Source organism: Crinia signifera, chromosome 2, assembly GCF_055691185.1.
Source record: "Crinia signifera chromosome 2, ASM5569118v1, whole genome shotgun sequence".
Classification (NCBI taxonomy): domain Eukaryota; kingdom Metazoa; phylum Chordata; class Amphibia; order Anura; family Myobatrachidae; genus Crinia; species Crinia signifera.
Genome location: NC_139218.1, coordinates 124,420,001 through 124,447,840, shown reverse-complemented (window position 1 = coordinate 124,447,840; position 27,840 = coordinate 124,420,001). Strand labels below are relative to the sequence as shown.

The window sequence follows — 27,840 nt, the reverse complement described above, 5'->3', positions numbered from 1 at the left end:
AGGGCGTTAAACGGCGGGGATCGCAGAAAACAAGCGATCCCCGCCGTTTAACGCCCTCACCGGCCGCATTGAATATGGGCTAAAGCCTGGGTGCTCTCCTGGGAGAAGTGGTTGGTTGCTCCTATGTAAATGTATTTTTTGTGTGTGTGGCACTCCAATGAAAACCAGTAACCAGGTACTGATACTGTACCATTTTTGAAAAATGTTCCAATACATTTGAAATGTTGGTACCACTAGCTGGTTTTCTGTTTTCATTGGCATGCCACCCACACACAAGAATCATATACATACACACACACACACACACACATATACATACATACATACATACAGTACATACATAGGTTGGTAAGTGCCCGTACAAGAAAACAATATAAACGGTAAATGCATGGCAATCCAACACTCCTCTTAATAATAATACTACAGGATTTATTCAGGCATCATTTCAATACAAAAATAGTGTTGTCATCAGGCATGGAGTGCCGTCTCCAAAAAGCAAGTGTTTAGAGACTAGTTGAGGACACATTGTAGATAGTTCCAGCGATATAAGGCTTGCGGTCCATATTATGACAAAACCTGCCAGCCATATTTTGAATAGAGAGCCTTGTCTATGTACCATTGATATTTGGAGATCCAGAAATAGTCATGGATGCACTTCTCATTGGCACTAGTAGAAAGCAGCATTTCCTTTTTGTTTTATTGAGTTTTTGAAATCCAGGTTTATCCCTTCTTCCGGTCAAAATTCTTTGTTCCCACCTTTGGAGGGGATGCAGTCAAAATCCCGACAGGGTCAAAATACCGACAAGGACAAAATACCGACATTAAAAATCCCGTCAGGGTCAAAATCCCGACATATAGAATGCACAGGTGAAACAGTCTACATGACTTTCTGTCGACATGTGCGAGGTAGACATGTTTTTTTTCACTGTTTGAGCCGACATTTGCCGACAGGCGGTATTTCATGCCCTACCATCCACTAGGGCGTGGTGGGAGAATAAAATAGTGTGCCGAGCGCAGCGAGGCACCGTGCCCGAAGCATTACGAGGGGCTGTATTTCACTTCCAACTGTGTCCATGTCGACATTCGGGTAAAAAAACAGTGAAAAAACCCATGTCGACCTCGCACCTGTCAACAGAAATTCATGTAGACTGTTTCACCTGTGCATTCTATATGTCGGGATTTTGACCCTGTCGGGATTTTAAATGTCCGGATTTTGAACCTGTCGGAATTTTAAATGTCGGGATTTCGACCCTGTCGGGATTTTGACCGTCGGGATTTCATACCGAATCCCTTTGGAGAATGTCACCTTTTGTCTAATATAAGATGAGGAATACTTACCAATTATGAGATATACCCCTGAGGAAGTCTAGTCGAGATGAAACACGTCACATTTGCATCTCCAATGCCATATACAGTTTGAATATCAATTCTGGACCAAAAAAAAACCATGTACAAAACATCTGATTGTACATATGAAATTTTATTGGTTTTATTAAACATTATTATGACATCATCTACGATTCTATTGGGTTCACAATTGGGGACCATTACAAATTGTATTGTTAAACCCTTTGGTGCCCGGTTCACTATTGTAGCCATCTATTTTTGTCTGTCCCCTCTAACACCTTTGTGAAAAAGGCAGCCTATGGTGCATCCACACCTATTATGGTGTGGAATGTCAGGCACTCGCCTAATAATAAGTCTAGATAGTTAATAAAATCCAAAATTTGTGAAGTTTTTTTCAGTTATCCAAACGATCATATAAGCAATAAATCTTGTCAGAGGTAGTCATAGGATATGCCCCGACGTTTCGGTCCTACATAGACGGACCTTTTTCAAGGAGCTTTTTTAGCAAGAGAGACTGTCTATCATCGAAGATGGGGATGGAAAACCCCGTGGTGCCTGGAGCTGCTGCAGTCTTCGATGATAGACAGTCTCTCTTGCTAAAAAAGCTCCTTGAAAAAGGTCTGTCTATGTAGGACCGAAACGTCGGGGCATATCCTATGACTACCTGTGACAAGATTTATTGCTTATATGATCGATTGGATAACTGAATAAAACTTCACAAATTTTCACAAACAGCTGGTTTATTCAAGAATTCACCATCAGGACATCAAGTTAGGTCGACGTTTCGGCCCTTTGTCAAGACACAGTCATGGATACATAGCAGCAAGCTATAATATAATATTTTTTGCAAAAGACTCACAACTGTTGACCTTTCTAATACTTTTAGGAGTATAGCATTAAGATATAGATTCTAAGAATCATTGGCAGAACTCATACTTACCTAGTTACAACCAGTTCCTCAGATACTTGCGTGAAGAACTGGTTGAAGCCAGGCAAGTATGAGTATTGTCAGTGATTATTAGACATTCAAATCTCTACATATTTGAAAAAGGTTTTAAAGTCGAAGTATAGTTTATAGGGTACCTAGACTGTATTTTTGAACTTATCGTTTTGGGTTAACTAAATAGTGATCCGATGTAGGAGGTTACTTTGCACAACTGAATCTTTTTAGCACATCTAGTTTTTGTCTTCACCCGCTGTAGATAAAACCTTCACTATTCTAGTCGGTATAAAATCAAAGCATGTGATCTGCAATTTATTGTCGCACCTCTTACTCAAAGTAGGTAGTCTGAAAATAAGAAACCTCATTATCTGCAGGGCGGGCTGAGTGACCTCAGAGAGAGTGGTGGGTATTCCTATTATTATTTTCAGTTTCTTATATAGCGCAGCAAATCCCCTTGCGCTTTACAATAGGGCATATTATTACACCTAGAGAGGCCAATCCTGGTCCATTTTGCAATTCTCTAATTAATGATTAAAAAGATCTAAATCCTGGGATTCCCAGAATTTACTAGTACTTGTGAGCAGTGAGAATGGGTGTGGGGAGCAGTGTGGGAGGCTCAGTGTAGAAAGCATTGAGGGAGCAGTGATAGTGGGAGTAGGGAGCAGTAGAGGTGGGTGGGAGTAGGTAGCAGTAAGGAAGGGTGCAACACAGGATGGATGCAGGGAGTGCATACCTGTGTAAGGTGTATATGACACTGCAAGTCCGCTGGCCCTAAATTAAATTGTACCGCTGGCAGCTAGCCAAACGCACCAGCATTGTGTGTCTTAAAGCATGCCCCATAAGTGCCATAAAACACCCCCCCCCCCCCATCAAAATAAATAAAAACCCACACAAACACCAAAATGTAGCTTTAAATTCTGCTGCAATTATATTGTGGTGCAGGTTGTATATCCCTTATCCAAAATGCTTCTGGTCCCGAGCATACAGATTATTCCGTATTTGGAATATTTTTATCCTTTCAATGAGGTTTCCTGAGGATGGGACCCATGTGTGAACACAAAATAAATTTATGTTGAATAAAACACATCAAATACACACAAAAACTGTTTATTTGTGTATGGAACACTGTTGTTACACACAATAATGAAGTTGCACATCTATAGATACCTCAATCTTGGATGGTGTCATGGTGTAATGGTAAGCAATACTGCCTCACAGTGCCGAGGTCATGGTTTCGATTCCCACCATTGCCCTAACTGTGTAGAGTTTGTATATTCTCCCCGTACTTGTGTGGGTTTCCCCAGGGTACTCCTGTTTCCTCCCACAATCCAAAAATATACTGGTAGGCTAATTGGCTCCTAATAAAATTAACCCTAGAATGCGTGTGTGTGTGTGTGTGTGTGTGTGTGTGTGCGTGTACATGTGGTAGGAAGTACAGATTGTAAGGTCCACTGGGGCAGGTACCGATGTGAATGTTCATATATTCTCTGTAAAGCGCTGCGGAATATGTGTGCACTATATAAGAAACTGTTAATAAATAAACAAATCTTGGTCTGCAACCAGGCACTTACTGAACAACCCCCCCCCCCCCCCCCCCACACACACACACTTTTTTTTTTCACCGACATTCTATTGGCTAGGTCAACATGGGGTTTTTCACTTTTTTGAACCGACATGTGCCGTATTTCATGCCCTACCATCCACCAGGGCGTGGGGAGAGAATGAAATAGTGTGCCGAGCGTAGCGAGGCACCGTGCCCGAAGCATCGCGAGCGATGCGAGGGGATGCAGTGCACTTCAAACTGTGTGGACATTCGGGTCAAAAAAATGTGAAAACCCCCATGTCGACCTTGCCCATGTTGACCTAATGCTTTTGTGTCGACCCATACCCATGTCAACCTAGTTGTTGTAGACCAAACAATCCATATCATACTCAAGTATCCAGTGGCTGTCAAACTGAAAGTCTTTGTGGGGTATGTAGCAAAGCTGCGAGAAGAGATAAAGTACCGACCAATCAGGAAATAATAATAATAACAATAATAATAATAATAATATATATATGTGGAAGGGTTAGATTTTGGTGAGATGTGTGCCAGGAGGTTATAAACAGGTAATTGTACAGGAGCGTGATCCCATAAAATGCACTCCCCTAGTAATATGGTTGGGGCGTCAGCGAAGTCCAGGAGCGGTGGTGTGCCACTCAGGGGGTGATTTGTAGAAAGAGTTTTTGGTTTGGACTTTGAATAGCGACTACTGTGCACGTATTTCACATGGGACAATATATAAAGAAAAGTAATTTATTGAACACAGAAGAGAAAAATATAAAAATAATCACACAATGTATAAAAAATAGGGTATAAAATATATCAGAATTACACGAGAGAAAAAGGGGGGATAAAAAATGTTAAAAGTAACAATGTGTATTTATAAAAGAATGGGATGGCGATAGTGTCAGTGTAGCATACTGACAGCACTAAGAGAACACAGCATGTGCACTAAAAAACTGTATTCAAAAAGTAAAGGATCAATGTGCCACCTGGTATGTATGCAAAGCAAAAAACATATGCTATTTCAAGCTGCTACCAAGAGAGTCAGAAGTATCCCAACAGGTTTCGTTATATATATATATATTTTTTTTTTTGCCATGTATCTTGTGCCCCTGATGGACAGCAGACACTACAGCCACATGGGGAGCTATGGCTCTTTAGTCCTACCTATTTGTTGAACAGGTCTTTCACCTTGTACTCACATTAAATAATACGGCAGAACAGAATTAGGTTTACAGTCTGCTTGCAATTGCACCTGGGTAGAATGGAGTTGAATGGTTTGGAAGGACTACTGTATGTGGTTGTTATGGGAACTTCTGGAGCTGGCTCTTAATTAGTGAGTCACTGAAGACTTGTCTAACAGCAGATGAAATCAGTCACAAACAAAAAAAAAAACACAAAATGCAAGTTATACGTGTTTATGGCCACAACATGCTCAAATGGGGGAACCCTTTCAGATCAGACTTTTGTGGCACAATACACCTCACTTTTTAAATTCATGAAGGACTGTGAGGAACTTTGACAATGGTATGAACCTTGCGGTTTTAGCAGCTCTTAAAAATTCCAGTTTTTCTAAGTCTGGCATAGACTATCCAATTATCTGCTCAATCTTTCCAATATCAGCAGAGGACTCATAACTGTAGAGTACATGCGCGACAGTACATTTTGATGGTCCAGCTTATCCATCCTTTACTAGTGTATGCACTGCAGCAGCCGACCAACCTGCTCTGTCCCTAAGGAGAAGTGGGAAAAGGTTTCTTTCTAAGAAGGAATGCAGATATCCTGTGGCCATATACACCGAGATATGTATGGTCACACAACATCTCACATGATGGGTGTGAGGTGGTCATTAAATGTCCTTTAATCTGACAGGCATTGTATCTGACTGTGACCAGCTTAAATCAAGAATTTTTTAAAGATCCATTAGTTGGGAAATGTATCAAAGCTTGGAGAGATAAATAGCAGTTAGACGCTGATTATTTGGTACTGTCTATCAAACACCATATGTAACAGAACAGTTAAGCTGGCCATACATCAGAAAGATCGATCTTAAGATCGATTGCGCTCATGATTGTGTACAATTTCCCTTGAAATCCCCGGCAGTCCTTGGTGGTTTTTGGACACACAATCTACACACAATCCATCTTACAATCAGTCATACAATCCATCTGCTGTATGATTGTGTATACAAGATGTGCACACAATCTGCATACAATCCATCATACAATCAGTCATACAATCCATCTGATGATTGATTGTATGATTTGTGTACACAAGATGTGCGCACAATCTGCATACAATCCATCTTACAATCAATTGAGATTGTATGATTGGGTACAATATCTTTCTGATGTATGGCCACTTTTAGACAGGGTAGCTGACACTAGCATATTTACAATTGGTGCAGTGTGTGCGGTGCACACCAGACTCTCTGAACCCATTTATTATTCAAAACTTACACTCTGGAGTCATGAGTCGCCAGCAGCATTGTTACAGAAATCACCAGGAAAATTGTGCCTTGGCCATTTTCCTGGCATTTTGCGCATGCACAGTAGACTTTGAGACAGCGCTAGGGTACTCTAGTCACCCTAGTGCCTAGATAGGAAGGGGTAGAATACAAGAGAGTATCAACCAAACGGTGCGCAATAAAGTACCTCGTGCAGCTATAAACAAATTCACACAGTAGAATAACACCTGTAACTACTGACAATAGACCAATGTAGAAAGAAAGATTGTGAATTTGAAACAACAGCGCTCAAGGTGACAATATGTGAAAAATAAATGAACAATACTTATGCTCATATAGGTACTGGATTAACTGGTTTCACAGGATATAGTACCAAGTAGTAACGTTATCTGGTTCTCCCCTAGTGATGAAACAGGGGAGACACAATACAACAAAGAATAGTGCAGATCAATTGGATAAAAGATATTTAATACAATAATTTCACTTACAATAAAGTGACTTTGGTAAAAGCACAAGACAAGTGATCCTTTGGGGCAAAACAGCAGACAGATGGATAAGAGTCCTCAGGTCCTGGGTTCCCTGCTTCCGGAGACAGACAGCCACAGTCCTTTGGGTCCACAACGCACAGCCCTTCACGATCCACTTAGTCCAGAATAAAACAAAGTAGCACGCTAGACGCGTTTCGGAACAATGTCCTTCATCAGCAGCGTGCTGAAATAATGTCCAAGTCCCAGTATATATACCTATATACAGCTGTGCACAATCGCCGCTAATCGGCGTGTGATTTCCGACTTCCGGGTGAAAACAATATGGCGATGTGTTCCAAATACCGGATATGCGTTCCAAATGAACGGAAGTGCGTCACCGCTATTGACGCGAACAGACGGAACCTCCTGTAATAGTATCCCCTGTTGCCAGCTCCTTGGGAACAAGGTTCCCAGCAATATAGGGTGAAACGGAGGCTTCAATGGAAGGTATTAACCTTCTCAACATGACGCAAATACCGGAAGTATCTGCGTGTAATTCATTTCACAGGGCGCTGTATGCGTTTCCAAAATGAAAAGATCCAAAATATCAGGTATATTCAGACGGAAGTCGGATATCATTTACAGCAGGAAAAATGTGGTTAAAACAAAGTGTCTTCAATAAAATCTGTAGAAGAAATAAAAAAACAATTAAAATATGCACTAATCCACAATAATGCCACCACCAACATAGAGGAAAAAAGGGGAATAAAGTGCAATATTAAGAAAGAAAGGGCTTCAACTCGAACTCGGTATTTAAACCTTTTGGGACTTGTGTCCCAAGGCGATGTATCCATCGCATCTCCGTTCTGGAGAGGCGCTTTGCGAGGTCATTTGAGCGAACTTTAGGTAGAACTATTTGGATGCCACAAAACTGTTTGATATGACATTCGTTTGCATTATGTTTAATTCTAAAGTGCTCTGACACAGTATGGTTTACATATTTTTTGCGAATATTGTAAATGTGTTCTGATGTCCTGGTTTTGAGCTGTCTAGATGTCTTGCCAATATAGGCAAGACCGCAGCTACATTCCAGGGCATAGATCACATTACGGGAATGGCAAGTAATGAACTGTTTAATGGAAATTAATTGGCCATTAAGGGTCACCTGATCAAATTTCCTGTCCTTTGACTTGACTGTCCTGCACATAAGACAGGATCCACAGCGGTGAAAGCCTTTAGTTCGAATAGTTTGGCGCAGTTCACCATCTGTTGAGCTATGCACAAGGTGATCCTTAAGGGATGGAGCTTTTTTATATATAAACTGGGGTTTGGAGGGAAGCTCCAATCCAATAATAGGGTCACCTTGTAGCCAATGCCAGTTTTTACGAAAAATCTTTTCAACGTCTTTGTGTACATTACTATATTTGCTGATGAAGGCCCATTTAAACCTTTCATCATTACCTTGTTTAGGTTTAACCTCCAAGAGGGTCGATCTTTCCACAGTCTCAATTCTTTCTTTTGCTTTATTTAGAAGACTGTCGGAATAACCCTTCACACTAAGACGTTCAGATAATTCATCTATTTGTTCATCACATATAGACGGATCCGTACAATTACGTTTGATACGTGAAAATTGACCAAAAGGGATGGCGTCGAGCCAATTTTTGTGGTGCTGGTTCGTGGTCAAAATAAAACTATTAGAGTCGGTTTCCTTCCTGAAGGTTTTAGTTTTCAACAAATTGTTGTCTATATACAATTTAAGATCCAGGAAGGATACACAAAGCTCCAGAACGGAGATGCGATGGATACATCGCCTTGGGACACAAGTCCCAAAAGGTTTAAATACCGAGTTCGAGTTGAAGCCCTTTCTTTCTTAATATTGCACTTTATTCCCCTTTTTTCCTCTATGTTGGTGGTGGCATTATTGTGGATTAGTGCATATTTTAATTGTTTTTTTATTTCTTCTACAGATTTTATTGAAGACACTTTGTTTTAACCACATTTTTCCTGCTGTAAATGATATCCGACTTCCGTCTGAATATACCTGATATTTTGGATCTTTTCATTTTGGAAACGCATACAGCGCCCTGTGAAATGAACTACACGCAGATACTTCCGGTATTTGCGTCATGTTGAGAAGGTTAATACCTTCCATTGAAGCCTCCGTTTCACCCTATATTGCTGGGAACCTTGTTCCCAAGGAGCTGGCAACAGGGGATACTATTACAGGAGGTTCCGTCTGTTCGCGTCAATAGCGGTGACGCACTTCCGTTCATTTGGAACGCATATCCGGTATTTGGAACACATCGCCATATTGTTTTCACCCGGAAGTCGGAAATCACACGCCGATTAGCGGCGATTGTGCACAGCTGTATATAGGTATATATACTGGGACTTGGACATTATTTCAGCACGCTGCTGATGAAGGACATTGTTCCGAAACGCGTCTAGCGTGCTACTTTGTTTTATTCTGGACTAAGTGGATCGTGAAGGGCTGTGCGTTGTGGACCCAAAGGACTGTGGCTGTCTGTCTCCGGAAGCAGGGAACCCAGGACCTGAGGACTCTTATCCATCTGTCTGCTGTTTTGCCCCAAAGGATCACTTGTCTTGTGCTTTTACCAAAGTCACTTTATTGTAAGTGCAATTATTGTATTAAAGATCTTTTATCCAATTGATCTGCACTATTCTTTGTTGTATTGTGTCTCCCCTGTTTCATCACTAGGGGAGAACCAGATAACGTTACTACTTGGTACTATATCCTGTGAAACCAGTTAATCCAGTACCTATATGAGCATAAGTATTGTTCATTTATTTTTCACATATTGTCACCTTGAGCGCTGTTGTTTCAAATTCACAATCTTTCTTTCTACATTAGATAGGAAGGGGCTCAGAGTCTGCACATGAGCCTTCTCCTCTCTAGAGTGACCCTAGTTGCTGACTGACCATCCTCTTTGGAAGAGGGCAGCCAGCTCATCAAAGCAGACATGATGCGAATAGGGGCTGGGACTCAAGAGGCGGTTGTACAGAGGGCGTGGCAGACGAGATCAGGTCATTGTGGCCAAGTTACCGATGCACAATGCTGGTATTACACAGCGGGGGGCATAGCCACAATGACACGATTCATCATGGGGAATGACAGGGATTGGTTCCCTACTTTCAGTCACATGCTGGCTGTAAGGGGAGGGTAGGCAAGTATGCATTTACAATGAAACAGTTTATTTGGTACTTTTATTTCTCCCCAAGCTTAGATAAATCTAGCTATAGAATAGTAGATACAGATTTATGCACGGGTGTCTCTAGAGAGAGTCCAGGAAAAGAAATATTATTCAGAGGTCAAACATGAAAAGTGCAGGAATAACCTATCACCAGTAGTAACTCACAATTGCTCATACTGCAATAAATACTCCTATTGGAGTTAATTACTGGTAAGGCAGGTCAATAATTAGGTTTGCTTTGTACATTATTCACCACCAGTAAGGTCTGTATTTTGCATTAGCAATTAGGAATCATGCATTAAGCCACATAATATGCCAAGAGCGTGGATGTGGGATCTGATCAACATGAATAGGGAGCAGGGCTGTTTATGCAATTGTACACGCAGGGTCACCTGGGCCCTTATTCTGGTTGGTGCGGTGTTTGCCGCTTGCGGTCGTACCGCCGATGTTTTTCGTCTGCGCATGTGCAGAGGTCACTCTGCGCATGTGCAAGCGGTTTCGCCGTACGTTTTTTTTAGACGCCGCACAGGAGGCGGAGAGGGGCGTGAGGGGCTACTTAGCCTCATTACCCTATGCATATGCCCCGCGTTTCATGGGCGTTCCCATGCAAACGCTGGGCGTATGCATGGTAATAAAGCCGTGACGCATGTGTAGGGGGCGGGCATCTGACATCGCCGGATGTCAGCTGCCCGCCCCCATACATGATTTCGTACGGACAAGTGTCCGTGTGGTCTAGGGTGGCGGGAGCTGGTGGAGCGTGCGGCCCTGCATTCGATGGTCGGCGACCATCGAATGCAGGGGCTGCTCCCAAGATGGAGGAGGCGTATCCCCGTCCACTTTCATGCGGACCGCCACATATCCGCGTACGGACGGAGGTGGCGATCCGTATGGAAGGCGGGGATTCGCCTGCACGGTCTGCACGATATTCTGATCTGGCCGCACAGATCAGAATAAGGGCCCTGGTGCTGTGCAGGTCCAATCTGTCATGTATAGCAGTTTGTATATAGTATCAAATGATCACTATACCCACATTGAGAGCTGCCATTACAAGAAATGGGTCAAGAAAACTCCATATTCAAAATATGTCTACATTGACTTTTATTTGCAAACAGGTAGAAACAAATCATTTGATGGTCAGTGACCATTAAGAGATTTCTCACCCATACATGAATCAATGTGTCAGCATACACATCCATTCGCATGCCGGCATGGGCATTCGGTCGATGAAGGGGAACGGGCATTAGCTCCCACGGCGGGCGGCCTGTACAACCTCGCTAGGCAGCAACAGAAAAGCTGCTTACTGAGTAGTTCTGAATCAGGCCCTTAGTTAGGCATCCCATACCATTTGTCATCTGTCTAACTTTTCTTTAGAAATCCATGAAGTGGAAGGCCTAGAACACGCCGGGTCAAAGGTCTGCCCAGCATACATCAACATGGCATCGGACAGAGGTCCTGGCCACTCCAATAGGCATCCAAAACCCTCTCTGAAGCATCTCTCTCCGAAGTTCACGACCAAAAAAGTCTAGCGAAAGACCCGAACATGCTCCCCATGCCCATGGCGTGCCCGGCATATACCTCTAAGGGGTCAGTTCCTGGATCTTAAACCCCATGTCCTCTACCCCATCTTTGTTGCTCCCATGACCCACTTTATGTAGTAGTCGATACCTACGGGGTTGAGATTGGGGGGGGGGGGGGGGGGGGATCTCAGGCACTGTGAATCTAAACTGGACCCAATCAATGCAACAGTGTCTGAGTGCATACCGGACAAACAGACAAATAACAGATAACAAATATGTAAGAGATACAATCCAAACATATACATCCCCCCCCCCAGGTTTTGCAGATTATCAATGCAACCAAGAACACAAAGACCAGTATACCACAATAGATTGTAAGCTTGCGAGCAGGGCCCTCTTACATTTTGACTGTCTGTAAATACCCTGTTTGTTGTATCACCGTCTCCTTTGTAAAGCGCAACGGAATATACTGCGCTATATAAGAAACTGTCAATAAGTAACTAAATAAGCTTTTATTTAAAAAAAAAAATAATAATTAAGCCGAAAAGAGATTAACAGATGATACTTATCACATCCACAACGGGGGTATGCAGCAGAGAATAAACATCCCTTCAGCCAGACGGCAGCAGCTTTTTACACACCACAACAGGGGTTGTATATGAAGGGGGTATACCCCGCATCAGACACAAGAATGGTAAGCCACAGCTACAAATTGTATAAACCCTGTAAATGATCAGAATTGGGTTTTGCACAGCTCCTAACATTCTCCAGATAGTTTTCTCCATCTTGCTCAAGTGACTGTTGCTATGCTTGCTTTTATCTCTATGGCAACAGTTCCAAATCAAAAAACACTTTAATCCATCTGGAAAATAACAGTGATTGATTGTCTATCATTAAAAAAAAAAAAAAAAAAAAAAAAGAATATTCGGACCTGGCTTGCTGATCAATACTAGAAAAAAAAAAAGCTTATAAGCTTGGAGCTGCACAGCAATGAGAGTTTAGTTCAAAGTATTTCAGGCTGAGGTCCATAAAATAAATCAATGAACAAATTAGTTATGACAAAATAAGCAATATATGGTAATAATTAAATCTCTATTTTAATAAAAAAAAAAAAAAGGATGTTTTGCAACAAACAAAATATTTTCAAAACTTAGAATCCACACGATTCAGCCAGTATTCCGCTGGACTTTCAAAGCAATACATCCTAAATCTATCAAACTACTCCTCACCTCTATGAGGTGAAGTACCACCACTGACCATTAGAGGCCACTTGCAGGCTAAATTACTCATAACAAGAAGTTAAAGTAATTTTTGCAGGGACATTGATCTGCTTCAAACTTGCTTTATATGGAGACAGGGAAATTGGAGCTAGAATGTCAAGGTGGGGTGGAGAGATGGTCGGCTAAAAACTAGCTCAAACTAAAAGTAAAAAAACTGTCTGAGCTCACCGTGAATGAACATTGCAGAAGCCATCATTTTGACTTTGGGCTTTTAACTACAGTCATATAATTTGCTAAATATTTCGAATAGATCTAATTATTATTATCTTAAGCAGCCAAGTGATGTACTGTATAGATGACAATATGATAAATACCAACAACCAGTATCAGATGTACGTACAAGTTACTTATGTATTATCCTTCCAGTTGTAATTTTCCCCATGACTGAAGAAATATGTATGAGGAAATAGAACAGCTTTGAAAATATAGGCAGCGAGAAACTGGCAGGCGCAGGTCTCCTGATACAGGGAGGGGTCACATTGAACTGTTTGTAACCCTTTCACAAAGGACTATAAAGTATTTTCAGTGGATCTACTGCTTTACTTAGATTCCACAGAGTTTAAAAAGAAGGTTCAGGGTTATTATGTACTATATACATGAACGAAGGCTCCTGGAACATTTCTGGTTTTATCACTACAGCTCTACCTCAGGAACTTAATCATATTCATGTCATATTAGTACAAGTCTGTTAGCAGAAGCTTTGCTAGGTTCTCAAACATCATATTTAGAAGTGCTTCTGTATATTATAAACGATAAATAAATTATGAAAATTTTGTATATGCTGTCATTTGTGAGTCATGTAACACATAAAGAGATCTTAATCACAATATCCCTACTGCGTAATATTAGAATTTATTCAGACTAGTCCTATTTCTTGTACCAATTTCACACCGAGAAGCAAAAACTTCTGGTTAAATCTTTTCAACCTGGTAATTTGCTAAATAACCAGAGTTTTTCTCTGGTGTGAATGGGTCAACCCGGGTCTTAAATTCCGGGTCACTGACTGTGCTCTTTACAAGACCTGTGTTGACCCTTTCACACCGGAGAAAAACCCAGGTTATTCTGCAACTTACCAGGTTGAAAAGCTTTAACTGGTCATTTCCTGCTGCTCGGTGTGAATGGGGGCCAGACTGCACTCTCCAAAATGACCCGGCACTCAAAAATGTTGGGTAATTGCCAGGTATAAATAACATTCACATACCTCCCAACTGTCCCGCTTACTGAGGGAATATCCAGGTTTTTCGGGGACGTTTCGGTGTCCCGCCCGGGGCCGTAAGTGTCCAGCAGCGGGAGGGGGTTTTCAGTTGGGAGTCCCCACGGTTGACCGTGAATAGATGCTGTGTGCATGCACACTGCATCTGTTCATGCCCCACAGCTGTGAAAATGGGGCGTGGCCTTGTGGGAGAGCGGTGAATATAGGCCACGACCCCAAAATTTTCAACGCACCTTCGGCACGCATGTGAGCGGCCATGCTGCTGCTACATGAAAGTTGGAGGTATGCATTCATGGGTATTATTCTTTTCAAGGGACTCCTCTAAAGGCTGATTGCCTTCAGATGATTCCTAAATCAGTGACTGTTTTGTATTAAAATAAAAATAATAAACAACCAGACCAATACCCCTTTCACGTCGCACAAATAACCCAGGTCCGACCCGGGTTGTTGCCAGGTCGAACCAGGTCTCTGTGTGTTGTAAAAACGCCATTTGGAAAAACACGGGTGGCTGGGCAGTGTAAATGGGTAACCCGGGTCCCTGTTTCACTATAGGGAGGAGGTAGCATCAGCTCCAAGCACCGCCGCCTCCTCATCTGCCCCCCGATGACTCTGTCCAGGCTCCATCCGTGTGACATCAGCGACCTGACTTATTGGCCGGTCTTTGAGGGGAGCTTCACCATGCAAAGTGTTGGGCCATTCACGGGACGGGCCGATGTCCAAATCATGGGTGAGATCCAGCATTTGCAGCATTCCAGGTATTATTGGGCCAATACATCTGCAATTTCACAGATCCCCCCTCTCCAAGTTTAAGAATTTACCAATCTACCCTCATACACTGTAGATAATTTACAGTGATTCACAGATCACTGCATCAAAAGATCAGTTTCAAATCATGAAAGCTCCCATATTATGAATAAAGTAAGTAACTGTCCAAAAATCTTATGTTTGTTACCATATACTAGCATCCTACAGTCCTGATTGGTCAATGAAATGCAACATGTTGGACCACCGGATTTACAGGTTTTTTTTTTCATTTTTTGGTCAGAACCGTCAATTAATGTACCTCATACATACACTGCTGATTTTTACACCAAGCCATCTGCTAAACAGGGAATTGCCCCAATCCATCGCAGATTTATGGGCCCCATAACACAATTTGGAAAAGTTGACAGGCCAGGACAGAGCTTCAAACGTCACAGAAGCAGGAAAAGCCATTTACATATTTACATAAGGAACAGCCCAGCAGCCACCTGTAGAGTAATTGACTTATGAATAGCTCCCAGAGGTTACAGTTAAAAGGTCACTCAATGGGGAGAGGCATGATGACACCTCTCACATACATGGGTATGGTTGCACAACCGTTCACTGTGACGTATGAAGTCTCTATTTGTAACCTTGTAGCTTACAGGACACTTTTTTGCCTCCACATAAATGGACAAAGCAAGGATGAAAACGTATGATAGAATAAGAACAAGCAAGGCAAGCAAGCACAAGCAATCAAAATAAGTCTACTGTTTACCATTCAATTTGAAACAAAAATAATACTCTGATAATATTTAATGTTAAAGTCTATGAACATCAATACTCCCCAAAACAATTTGAATTATGGGCCCTTAAAGTCTTCGTGATTCAGGAAGCAACACAATTACAGTGATTTAGGCTTGATTCAGAATCGCAAGGAAAGCAAAAATGCAAGCGACTGTGCAAAACCATGCTGCACTGTAGGTAGGGCAAATGTAAAATGCATACCCTCCAACTGTACAGTTTTAGCCAGAACAGTACCGTTTTTTAATGGTCTGTACCGGCTAAATCTAACTGTACCGAATGTACCGATTTTTGATAGCCGGCTCCTCCTTCTTTGGGAGTTGTAGTTCCAAGTGGTAGTTAGTTTGAATGCTGGCTGCTCTTCCGGCAGCGTGAGCCGGGAGGGGGGAGACTAAATCTCCCAAAGCGCCCTGCGGGGGGACTCAGCAGTCTCCCGCCCCCGGCCGCATACAGTGGGCGGGGCCCTGGAAAAGTTGAGTAACGTCTCCACCGACCAATAGTAGGCCACGCACACCTGTCCAGGAGCAATGGGGGAGTGAGGGGGCGGGACCGGGACTCTCTTCGTTTGTGTGAAATGACGGCGGCTCCATGTACCAGGTGAGTGAGGCCAGGCCCGCCATGACGTCACCCTGCCCTGCACCGCTGGGGAGCTGAGCATGCCGGGTGCGGGCTGTCCCTGATACTGTACGTGATGTGATGACATGCTCTGTGCTGTCCTATGTGTATATACACTGTACTGTGTGTGTGCTGTAGGAGGTATATACACTGTGCTGTGTGTGTGATATAGGGGGTATATACACGGTGCTGTGTGTGTGCGCGCTATAGGGGGGTATAGTAAAAAAAATGCACAATAACACATTCGGATAGGCTCACACCCCCTTCCCGAATGTGTACCAGTTTCTGCCCTTCAGATGTTGGAGGGTATGAAAATGGCATAGAGTTCTGCCGCGTACACACTACACAACATGGCTGATTCAGGCCGGTTCGCACAAGTCTGAAATTCGGCCATTCTTCCGATGGTTCCTGAACTGCACATGCGCATAGTCACTAATGCTGTGGACCCCCAGCGTTTCATGGGCGTGCCCACTGCAGAGAAACAATATAAATGCATTGCCCCTCTAGCATGGCAATTTGGTGTGTTCCAAATTCAAGTTCTTTCTTTTTTGATTACCGAATCTGGCCCTTAGCCAGCAGATTTAAAGTGGCAATGATTTAAAAGGGAAATCCAACTTAGGTTTTCCTTTTAAATGACTGTATTGCAGATTTAAACTTTTGACATAACTACGCCCTGTAACAGTTAAGGCCCATACAAACTGGGCAACTCTGAGCTGAAAGCAGCTCAGTTTACTTGTCTGAGCTGCTTTCAGCTCGAAACACACAGGGCAGCGATGAGCACTTCTGCGCGCTCCGGCATCATCTCTGGCCCAGCCGCTCATCTGCTAGTATTACCAGAAGATGAGCTAGGGAGTGGATGGCTTTCCATAGCTCACTGCTATGAAAAGCCTTTCACCCTGGGGAAAATCACTGAAATGGGCAAAAAAATACTCAGTGTGTATGCACTCAGCGTTTTTCCCCATCATCGTTATCCATACACGCTGGGCAAGCCAGGTGTGTCTGGACCTTTAAGCATCATGTATGCTTTTGTGCCATTGTCAACCTGCAGGGTCAACAGAGAAATGAACAATCTGACAGTGTAACCTAGTTATAGAAAGACAGGTAGGTGAATTGGCTACTGATAAACCTATTCAGAGTATGAGGGGGGGATTCAGCTATACCTGATCATTTACTAGGTTTGAAAAAGGGTGGCAGCCTCTACCTTTAACACCTGGGGCTATTTAATTAGAGACCCTTTTCCTTACCTGAGAAATGAACTGGTATTGGGTCGCCTAGAATCTGGGATAAGTTCCTGGACCTATGTGTTAACATTGTGGCGGAAATCAAATATACAGTAGGATATTTGTTGGGGAAATCCCTTATAACTGCAGCCTGAGGGCTGCCTTCAGGGCTATCTGAATAGTCCTGGGGGATCAATTAGCCTGTGTTAATTGACCATGGCTTATTGGAGTGTCCATGTAGTGGGAAGTAGAAACCGTAAAGACCAATGGAGCAGGAACAAATGTGGATGATTACATATTCTCTACAAAGTGCTGCATGAAATGTAGGTCATTTTAACAACTTGTTTAAAAGAATAGAAAAATCCCACCCGCTGCCTAAAACATATTACTTTGTTAAAGATGTACAGTAAACTATATCCAGGCCATTCTCACTTTACAATGGGATCTGGTGTTCACACATCTGTACTTACAGAGACAAACACATACCAAATATGTTAAGTTTTAATATGATCTACCTTAAATCTGATTTAATCCATTACTCAATATTTCAGACCGCTAAACCCAGATGTGCAAGATTAATGTAAAAATAGATTTGAGTTACAAATGAGAGCTTAAATCAGGGAAGTAGCTACAGTCTGCCAACTTTACATAAGGGCTCTGCAAATTACATCTATTATGGCAGTGTACACATAAGGGATTGTCCACTAACAAACTACCAAGAAAACAAATTGCATGTATCTCGTATTTCCCCTCCACAGTCATTAGGTCGACATGAGTCTAGGTCAACAGGGCCATTAGGTTGACACCATTAGGTCAACATGCAAGAAGGTTGACATGAGTCTAGGTTGACAGGGCCATTAGTTCGACAGTCAAAAGGTCAACATGGGGTTTTTCACTTTTTTTTTGCGCCGACATGCCCTACCATCCACTAGGGCATGGTGGGAGAATAAATTAGTGTGCCCGAAGCATGATGAGCGTAGCGAGCCATGCGAGTAGACGCGGAACTACATTCCAGTGTCCATGTCGACATTCAGGACAAAAATAAATTGGGAAAACCACCATGTCGACCAAATGACCATGTCGACCTAGACTCATGTCCAGACCAACATGCTGGTGACCTAATGATCCACACCCTCCAATGTCTGAATTCCAAGTTATTGACCAAAGTTCATTGCAGATTAGTTCCTAAGGATGAAAGTACATTTGCCTTTTTCCATAAGTTATTTCCCCTTGTACTTTAGCCACAGAAAGCGCTGCATCTCAGCCTAACACTAACAGCAACTTGTGTGCCCTAACCCAAGGCCCTTGCTCTATTTAGAAACCATTATTTCTATAAGGCATGCATTTTGCAGGTCCTTACAGAGAATATTTCTGTTACCCACAACAGTTCTGCCCCAGTACAATTTACAATCTATATTGTAAACACAGGAGTAGGCAGCCCTTGGCACAGGTGGCACAGGCTGGAAATAAAATGTTTTGAGTGCCTTCTGTGGGGTCAGCAGTACTTTTTCTAGGGGTGCAGCTGCTTCCCCTCCTGCTTTACCTGCTTCCCTCATAAAGGAGACCCATTTGGCTAGACCAGGCATGTCCAAACAATGGCCCTCCAGCTGTTGTGAAACTACAATTCCCATTTCCCATCATGCCTTGCCACAGTTTTGCTATGACTACAGCAAGGCATGCTGGAACGCCTCACAATGTGCACTCAAAACACGCTCAATGCATCTCACATCCTGACGAAATCGTGCGCTCATGCCTGAAATCCTTCTTATGTATGGCCAGCTTTAGAACCACCTATTAGTAACTGCCATGGTAGCACAGGTTCAATTCCCACTGTGGCCCTCAACTGTGCAGAGTTTGTATATTCTCCCTGTGCTTACGTGGTTTTCCTCTGAGTACTCAGATTTCCTCCCACAATCCCAAAATATACTGGCAGGTTAATTGGCTCCCAACAAATTAACCCTAGAATGTGTGTGTGCGTGTACATGTGGTAGGGAATGTAGATTGCAAGAAAGAAGGGAAATTGGGGTAGGGGAATGGGTCTAGGGCACTGGACAACCTCAACGGAGGACACGAAAGGCATGCTCCTGTTAACAGATTTATGAATAATTATATCAAGTGTAGTTGTGGAGGTGCTCCTAGGGTGGATATATGGAGTAGTTATCCAGAAGAGGATAGAAATAGGTCTCCCCGGCTGGAGCACTCGCCTTTTAGAGAGTACGATGCATACTCTCTAAAAAGGAGAGTGTTCTGCTCAGGGAGACCTTTTTCTATCCGCTCCTGGATAACTACTCCAGGGAATGTAGATTGTACGCTCCACTGGGGCAGGGAATGATGTGATTGCTCAACTATACTCTGTAAAGCGCTGCGGAATATGTGTGCGCTATATAAATATTAATAATAATCTAGTGTTCATTCAAGCACCCGCCATATTTGAAAACCCATGCAGTTCCTCTTCCCTGCCTGGGGTGTCTCTGTCTGCTGTAGTGATTCAAGCAGTGTGGTCTGTATATCAGCACTGATATGCAAACCGGACCTGTGCTAGAAACACCACAGCAGAGAGCGACACCCCAGGCAGGGAAGAGGAACTGCATGGGTATTCAAATATGGCGGCTGCTAGAATGAACACTAATAATTGGTAATAAACACATGAAAAGCGTATAAAAACTTAGCCAAGTCAAAAGGTGCTGTTCCTAAATTTGCACTCCAAAATATGAACACTGTGCTTAAAAATTACTGAATGTGGCACAACCTATTTGTCATTTATTACCATACAATACATTGTATAATTAATATATTGTATTCGTATAAAGCGCAACGCATGAAAAGTGCCTGAAAACTGCATTACAATGCAACACTCAAACACACACAATGCATCGCACATTTATTGAATTTCCTAGTGCACATATGTGAGCACACCCTGTGTGTCATCATTACGTCTGCTCATACACTACGTCCTCTCATGTACTAAATGTTTTGGGGTGTGGTCAAAGGTGTCACATTGCACACAACACCTCTGCTTATTCCATTTCTAATCTAGTAAAGCATAGCATGGACAGTTGACACTGCGCACATACAATTTGAGGCATGCAAACAAGAACACATTTACTCTTTTCTTAGTTATATATTTGTGAGAATTATTTTTGACGCCTGCGGTAGTGTGTGGAAGCCACTTCAGCCAGTATGACTGGCCTACACAGAGAAGGAAGATATTAGAGACTCCAGTGATAAATGTAACCAGTCATTCACACAAACTGTTTGCCCAACATGCCAAAACATCAACAGTTTTGGAAGAAATAGGGTGTATACCCTGGAGAAAATTTACAGCTGTTAGATTACAATCCTAGCAAAAATATTACATAATGCCCAGAGAATTTATTTATACAAGTCTTTCACTTCAGAGCTTTTTAATGGCACCTCATGAACACCAAGACCTGTAATTCAATGCGGCCGACAAGGGGGTTAAATGGCGGGGATCGCCAGAAAAAAGCAACCCTCACTTTTAACCCCCGCGGCAGCCGTTCACCCTATTTTACTTTCCGGGTGAATCCTCGCTGTTAGCGGACGGCGAGGATTCCCCCAAACAGTGAGGCCCATGGCTAATGCAGGGAGCACGCTGTTTTAGTGGCTGCACACACCGTTTCCCCCTCGCTCCAAAAACCTAGCGACGGGGAAACGGCGTGTGAAGGGGGGCAGTTTAATACTGACCATGCGAGCTGTGACAGCGAGCAGTCAGCACTGCTCACTGTCACAGCTGCAAAAATCATTGAATATACCCCCCAATGTTCTGCACCAGATTTCATTGTAAAGGCCCATACACACTGGGCGATTTTGAGCTGAAAGCCGCTCAAAACACCAAGGCCCTTAGTCTGGTTGGTGCGGTAATATCCGCGTGCGTTCGTGCCGCCGATGTTTTGTGTCTGCGCATGTGCAGAGGCGTCTCTGCGCATGTGCAAGCCGGACGCACGGCAACATTCCGCATGAAATGTGTACACTACGAACAGGGGGTGGAGAGGGGCGTGAAGGGCTGTTTGGGCTCATTACCATATGTTTACACCCCGCGTTTCATGGGCGTTCCCATGAAAACGCTGGGCGTACGTATGGTAATGCGGCCGTGACGCACGTGTAGGGGGCGGACATATGACATTGCCGGATGTCAGCTGCCCGCCCAGATCCCTGCTTTTGCACGGAGAAATGCCTGTGTGGTCTGAGGTTGCGGTAGCTGGCGGACCACTCGGCCCTGCATTCGATGTTCTGCGACCATCGAATGATGGGGGAGGTTCCCTGAGATGGAGGGGGTGTATTCATGAGAAATACACGTGCGGTCCGTTCGGACAGCTTCTTACTGCGTACGGACGGAGTTGGCGATCCGTATGGAAGGCGGGGTTTAGGACGCACGGTGCTGGCCGCATATTCGGATCCGGCCGCACCGATCAGAATAAGGGCCCAAGTTTGAGCGGCTTTCAGCTCAAAGCCGCCCAGTGTGTACAGCCCGTCAATGAGCAGTGAAGCACTCCCGCATCATTGCCAGGAAAGCCGCTCATCTGGTATTACCAGCAGATGGGCAGCTTTGTGGACCGCTTTGCATAGGGCTGCGCTATGCAAAGGCAACCACTGATTGCGCCGGGGCGAAAGCGGTTCAGTGTGTATGCACTCAGCAGCTTTCCCCCTCAACGATGACAGTGTTCATCGCTGTCCATACAAGCTGGGCATTATTGCCCTTAAGCATGATCTAAACATTAGTTACAAACTTTCTGCAATGATGTAGGCATTTGGTAACTTGTAAAGCATAGATAAAACTTGTACTTTATACTGGTTTTAAAAGACTGTTAAAGGAGTGTTCGGTAAACTTGTCAGATAGTAAATCTTCTGAACCTTCAGCATGCTCTATCTAGAACCAATATATAAAAGGTCTTAATATTTTCGAATAGAAAAAAAAGGACAATTTAATAAACTCCAGCAAACAATAGCAATAAGTCTTCTATGGCCTACACACATGCCGATATTAAGGCATTCATTTGGCAAAGTCGCTTAGAAAATGCCCCTACATCATTGTGTGTGTAGGGGCTATAGCGACAGCAATGCCCATCCCCACGCATTGCTGTCGCTGGCCGAGATTGATGAACAGTGTCCAGCAATATCGGCATTGCCAGGGTTCTCTCACCGGAGAACACTGCCGCTGTCAGCTCGCTCAGCACACAGACCTAACAGCTCGCTCTGTGTGAGGGCTGTCAGCTCTGTGTGCTGAGCGACAGAGGAGCAGAACGGTCCGACCTAGCATAGCTAGCCCTACACACATCGCCATGTGTGTAGGGCCCATTTGTGTTCATTCTAGCATCCTGCCAAAATCGTACAGTGTGTACATCCAGTTAGACAGTACTGGGTGTACACACTGTGGGATTGTGGCAGGCAATTTTGACTAGATAGTCAGAATCACCTGGAAGGTAAGCCAAAACATGCAGGTGATACCAAAGTGTGGCCTCGCTAAGTCAGTATCACATAGCAAAATAGACTGTGTAGGGAAGTCTATTTTGACTAGACCTTAGACTATCATAGTGAACATTGCCAGTGCATATAGTCAAAATCGCTTCGTCAAAATTGTCCACTAGCAGAAATCGCACCATGTACACCCCTTAAACCTATTTATATTTCCCCTATAGAATGTAAGCGTTCATGAGCAGGAACCTCTTCCCTCATGTGCGGTACTACATAACCAACGCTGCATCAGCAGAGGACAGTGGGATAAGTATCGAGGTGGCAGAAAACCGCAAGATTTGGTGCCATCGAGGATGTTTTTTTTGCTTATTCATTTATGTACTCTGTAATTGGGTGCTGTGGACCTCATGTGGCGCCAATTAAAGGATAATAAGCTTGTTCAGTATATTGGACTCAAGCTGCCACCCACAAACTGTATGATTCATTCTCACTACTCTCCCCTACATTATAGTTGTGTGGTTTTTAAATGTATTACAGATCTCTATTGTCTAATAATTGAGAATGGCATGATCTGAATCTGAAAAACAAAAACAAAAATCCAGACCTACTGCTACTAAAGAGGGTGCAGCAGCTATTGGGCGACCTGGAGGTGATTGGGTCAGTGGCAGCTTCAGATGTGGGACCACTCCAACTGCCAGTGTGTCTCAGCACGCAGAAGGAATCGCAAACCCAGAGGGCCAGATGTATGAAGCTTCAAAAAGTGATAAAATGGAGAGTGATAAACAACCAGCTCCTACCTGTCATTTTTCAAACCCAGCATGTAAAATGGCAGGTGGAAGCTGATTGGCTGGCTATCACTCTCCATTTTATCACTTTTTAAAACTTGATAAATCTGGGCCTCACTGTGCTGGTGGTCATGGAAAAGGGGTAACAGACCTCATAGTAAAGGATCACCCCGACAGTAGAGACTAGGGGGCAGATGCACTAAGCTTCAAAAGTGATAAAATGGAGAGTGATAAACAACCAGCCAATCAGCTCCCAATGGCCATGTCACATGACTGTTTGAAAAATGTCAGGCAGGAGCTGATTGGTTGGTTGTTTATCACTTTCCATTTTATCACTTTTGAAGCTTAGTGCATCTGGCCCTATATCCCCTTCAGTTTGGAATACAGGATGTGATGTTCAGTGAGGGCGGAAGTTGTTAGATGCCCTCACAACGTTTTTTATTTTTGTCTGTTATTCACATAGGTGTAGGTTATTTTGTTTAGCTGCATTGTACGCTCGCACGCTTCGGGCACAGTGGCTCGCTTCGCTCACCACAAATTTATATTCCCCCTCCAGGTATACATGGACCCAGGGCATGATGGGAAAATTGTGAAAACTGAAGGGGATCTAGACACTACCATCACCCAAATGAAGGCACACCTGCCATTTGTGGCCAATTTCACCTAGGACAGTGATGGCTAACCTTGACACTCCAGCTGTTGTTGAACTACACATTCCAGCATGCCCTGCTACAGTTTTACTATTTGTCCATGCTAAAACTGATGCAGGGCATGCTGGGATGTGTAGTTCAACAACAGCTGGAGTGTCAAGGTTATTTATTTATTAGCCATCACTGACCTAGGAGCTACCTCAGAAAAATGATGCCACCAGCGAAGCCCCTGTGATTTCAGTTGCTACCTGTTGGAAGCACCATCTGCTAATAAAACATTGGAAATGCAGTCCTGAATCTCATTTTGTTTCTTCCCCTACATTAGGATACTGCTAAGGCAGGCAATGCAGCAGCATCCCAGCTCAAAACCACAAGTACTGTAGGAGCCCCAATGGTTGTAACAAAATTCAAGTGGACTAAAGGTCCTATGAAATCACAACCATGGGACCCTCAATGACAGAGGGAGGAGCCCACATTGGCTCAAATTGTACCCTTGCAGGCTTCCTTCCCACACCACCCTTTGAAAATGGTGGCTGTCTCCACTCTGCTTCGCTTGCCACAGGTTACTATACCCAATAAATTTCTTCTACGTGGATGGAAGAAGTGCTTCCCTACCAACCTTGCTCCTCCCCCTGTGATCACGGGTCACATGGTTGTGACATCATAGGTTCTTTAGCCCACTGGGATCTAGCATCTCCTGGGCAGCCACTGTTTTGAACCGTTCCAATTAAAATTAAGCCATCTACACAGGTGACAACGCTCTGTTACAGACTAATTCAAGTAAAGCGCCATACACATTAGCCGATTAGCAGCACTGCTGTTAAAGTGATGTATATCGACAGTGCTGCTGGACAACGATATATAGCAGGGGTGGATGATAAGCGGCCCTACAGCTGTTGATGAGCTATACATCCCAGCATGCCTTGCCATAGTTTTAGCATTCACTAATAGCAAAACTGTGGTAATGCATGATTGGACTTGTAGCTTCACAACAGCTGGAGGGCCATAGTTTGGACATGCCTGGCATAGACAGTGAACTATATTGTTTAACAATATCTACAGTTGCTGATGATATTGTCAGATTGAGCTGCATGCACAGATGACTGGGAGGGGGGTCGTTAACACTGTGAGCATACACACTAGACAAGTTTTTAAAGGGCCCTTCTAAGCAATATCTTTTAAAACCTCATGTAGTGTGTATGAGACTTTACGGTAAAATGGACCAGACACTGACAGGTTGCGGACGAGGTCCCAACAGTCGGGATCCCGGCAATTATTTACCCGACGTCGGGATCCCAACTGTTAAAACACCGACAGACGGGTTCCCGACGGCCACCGGCTATTCTCCCTTGTGGGGGTCCACGACCCCCATAGAGGGAGAATAGAAAAGGTGGCGAGCGTAGCGAGCCACCGTGCCCTCAGCGTGGCCAGCCAGCAAGGGGCTTTGAGTCCGACCAGTCGTGATACCGATGCCAGGCTAATGTCTGGATCCTGACTGTGCATGAATTTATATTTGTTGTTTATTTGTATCAAAATAAAAGCTAAATATTTGCATTCATGTTGCAGAATGTATTGTGCAAGACTGCAGCAATATGCACAGTGCAAAACTACAACTTGTGCTCATTAATGTATGTCATGGTGTAATAAAACATAAGATTAGAAAAGAACATGAAAATGTTTTCTAAACAAAAAATAAAATGTTTCCTCTTAAAGCAACAATAACCATTAGTAGAGGAGACCGCATTGAGACCAGGGAGGGGGAAGAAGAAGAAAAAATGAAACTTATTTAAACTGGTTCCCATGGAAACTAAAATGGAGCTTCCCAAGCCGATTGTCGCCAGAGCACAGCACACACACCCTCTTCCCTCCCCAATCCTTTACCAGCCACCTCCCCATCACCCTGGCTGCCACCTCTCTACAGGACACTCCTGTCCCTCTCCGTCACCACAAGGCGAACTGGTTTCAGATAAACAGCAGCAGCAGCAGCAGCAGCAGGGTGTGTGCTCCCAGTCCCCACAGCAGTAGCTACAAAGTATCAGGCACAGGGATCCCACTACATAACCTGCCAACATAATATTGAAATATAAATCAGATATATTACAAACAGAGCAGCATTGCCTTGCTAGGGCACAACTGCCAATCTAGCCAGAGAAAACATAATAATGGAAACAAACTTGTGAAAAAGCTATTTGGACAACACCAACAACGTACACACTGCGTCAGTGTTAGTAACTACTAATATATACATATGCCATAAATAAAGTATTCGCACACCTGAAGGATCTTACCAACCAATCCAGTACAATTTGCTGTCATTAAATGGAACACAATAAACTACACAATGTAAACAGACACACAATAACCTGTGGATACTACTGACAAGACCAAACTGGAGCCCTGCATCAGGAGTACATTGTAAGGCACTACAGAAATATAGCAGAAGAACGAACTTGTAAAGACAGACACAGGAAAACATACTACTAACTTTGGTACAGACCTAGCAAAAATAAAGGGGTAAGGAAGGCAGATCAAACACTCTCCCACATTATGGTGACTTCATTCTAAAGGTACAAACACATTTCTTACACAGTATCTCTTATGGTGGCCCTACAGTACATGGAGAGAGAGAGAGGTGTGGTACAAGTCTAGGGTGTAACAGACAGTTCTCCCCGGGGGATTCCGGATATGGGATGATGACAAGGGGCACATAGTAGTTACCTTACTCCACGAGCTGCTGCTGCTGTGCCTACCGCTCACTTGCGACGACCAGCCCGGAGGAGACTGCAGCAGTGTCTATGAGAGAGCAGCTAATGTCTGAGCAGTGAGTGCAAACTGACAGGCAGGCAGGCTACTCTATAGACTGCAGCCTCACTGGAGGAAGGAGGGGCAGCTCTGTGCTAGAGGAAGAATCAAATCCTCCACCCCCTCAGGGTTCACCATGACATCATTGTCAAAGGATTGTGGGAGAGGAGGTGGAAAAGAAAAAAAAAACAGTCAAGAAAAAAGCTAATTAACCTGTTTATCGCTGCAAATTGTCATGTTATTATTTGGAAATATGCATGCTGGTTAAGCAACTTTAAATGCACTTATTTAAGCAGGTAGGTGTGTCCATTTGCAACAGTTTCATGTTTCAAAAATACATAGCTATAGCATGGCTTTATAGATTTAATACATGATTTATATTTTTTTGTTATTTGGTGTGATTTTTATTCTTTTTCAGATTTTTTTTTTTTTTTGCTAATCGCTAATGTGGTTTTATATTATTATTATTATTATTATTATTATTATTACTGCCTTATACCACATAAGTCATGAGTTCAGTTCCCAGTGAAGGTCCATCTGTGTGAATTTTGTTTGTACTCCCTGTTGGCCAGATGTATCAAGCTTCAAAAAGTGGAGGGTAATAACCAGCCAATCAGCTGCTACCTGTCATTTTTCAAACCCAGCCTGAAACATGAATGGCTGGCTAGCTGTTTGTCACTCTCTATTTTATCACTGTTTGAAGCTTGATCCATCTAGACTGCATACCTCCCAACTGTCCCGCTAACCGTCCCGTTTTTTGGGGACGTTTCTGCGTCCTGCCGGGGGCCGGCAGCA

The 27,840-nt window shown here is 43.5% G+C and overlaps 1 protein-coding gene across 1 annotated transcript in view; it reads right to left on the bottom strand.

Annotated features, from left to right (window-relative positions):
- LOC146060014 (rho-related GTP-binding protein RhoC) overlaps positions 1 to 27,135 on the bottom strand; it is a 69,416-nt gene extending 42,281 nt beyond the window's left edge. The window contains exon 1 of the mRNA XM_083172783.1: positions 26,962 to 27,135. The gene's annotated coding sequence lies outside the window, so the exon portion shown is untranslated. The remainder of the gene's footprint in view (positions 1 to 26,961) is intronic.
- Positions 27,136 to 27,840: the final 705 nt, after the last annotated feature.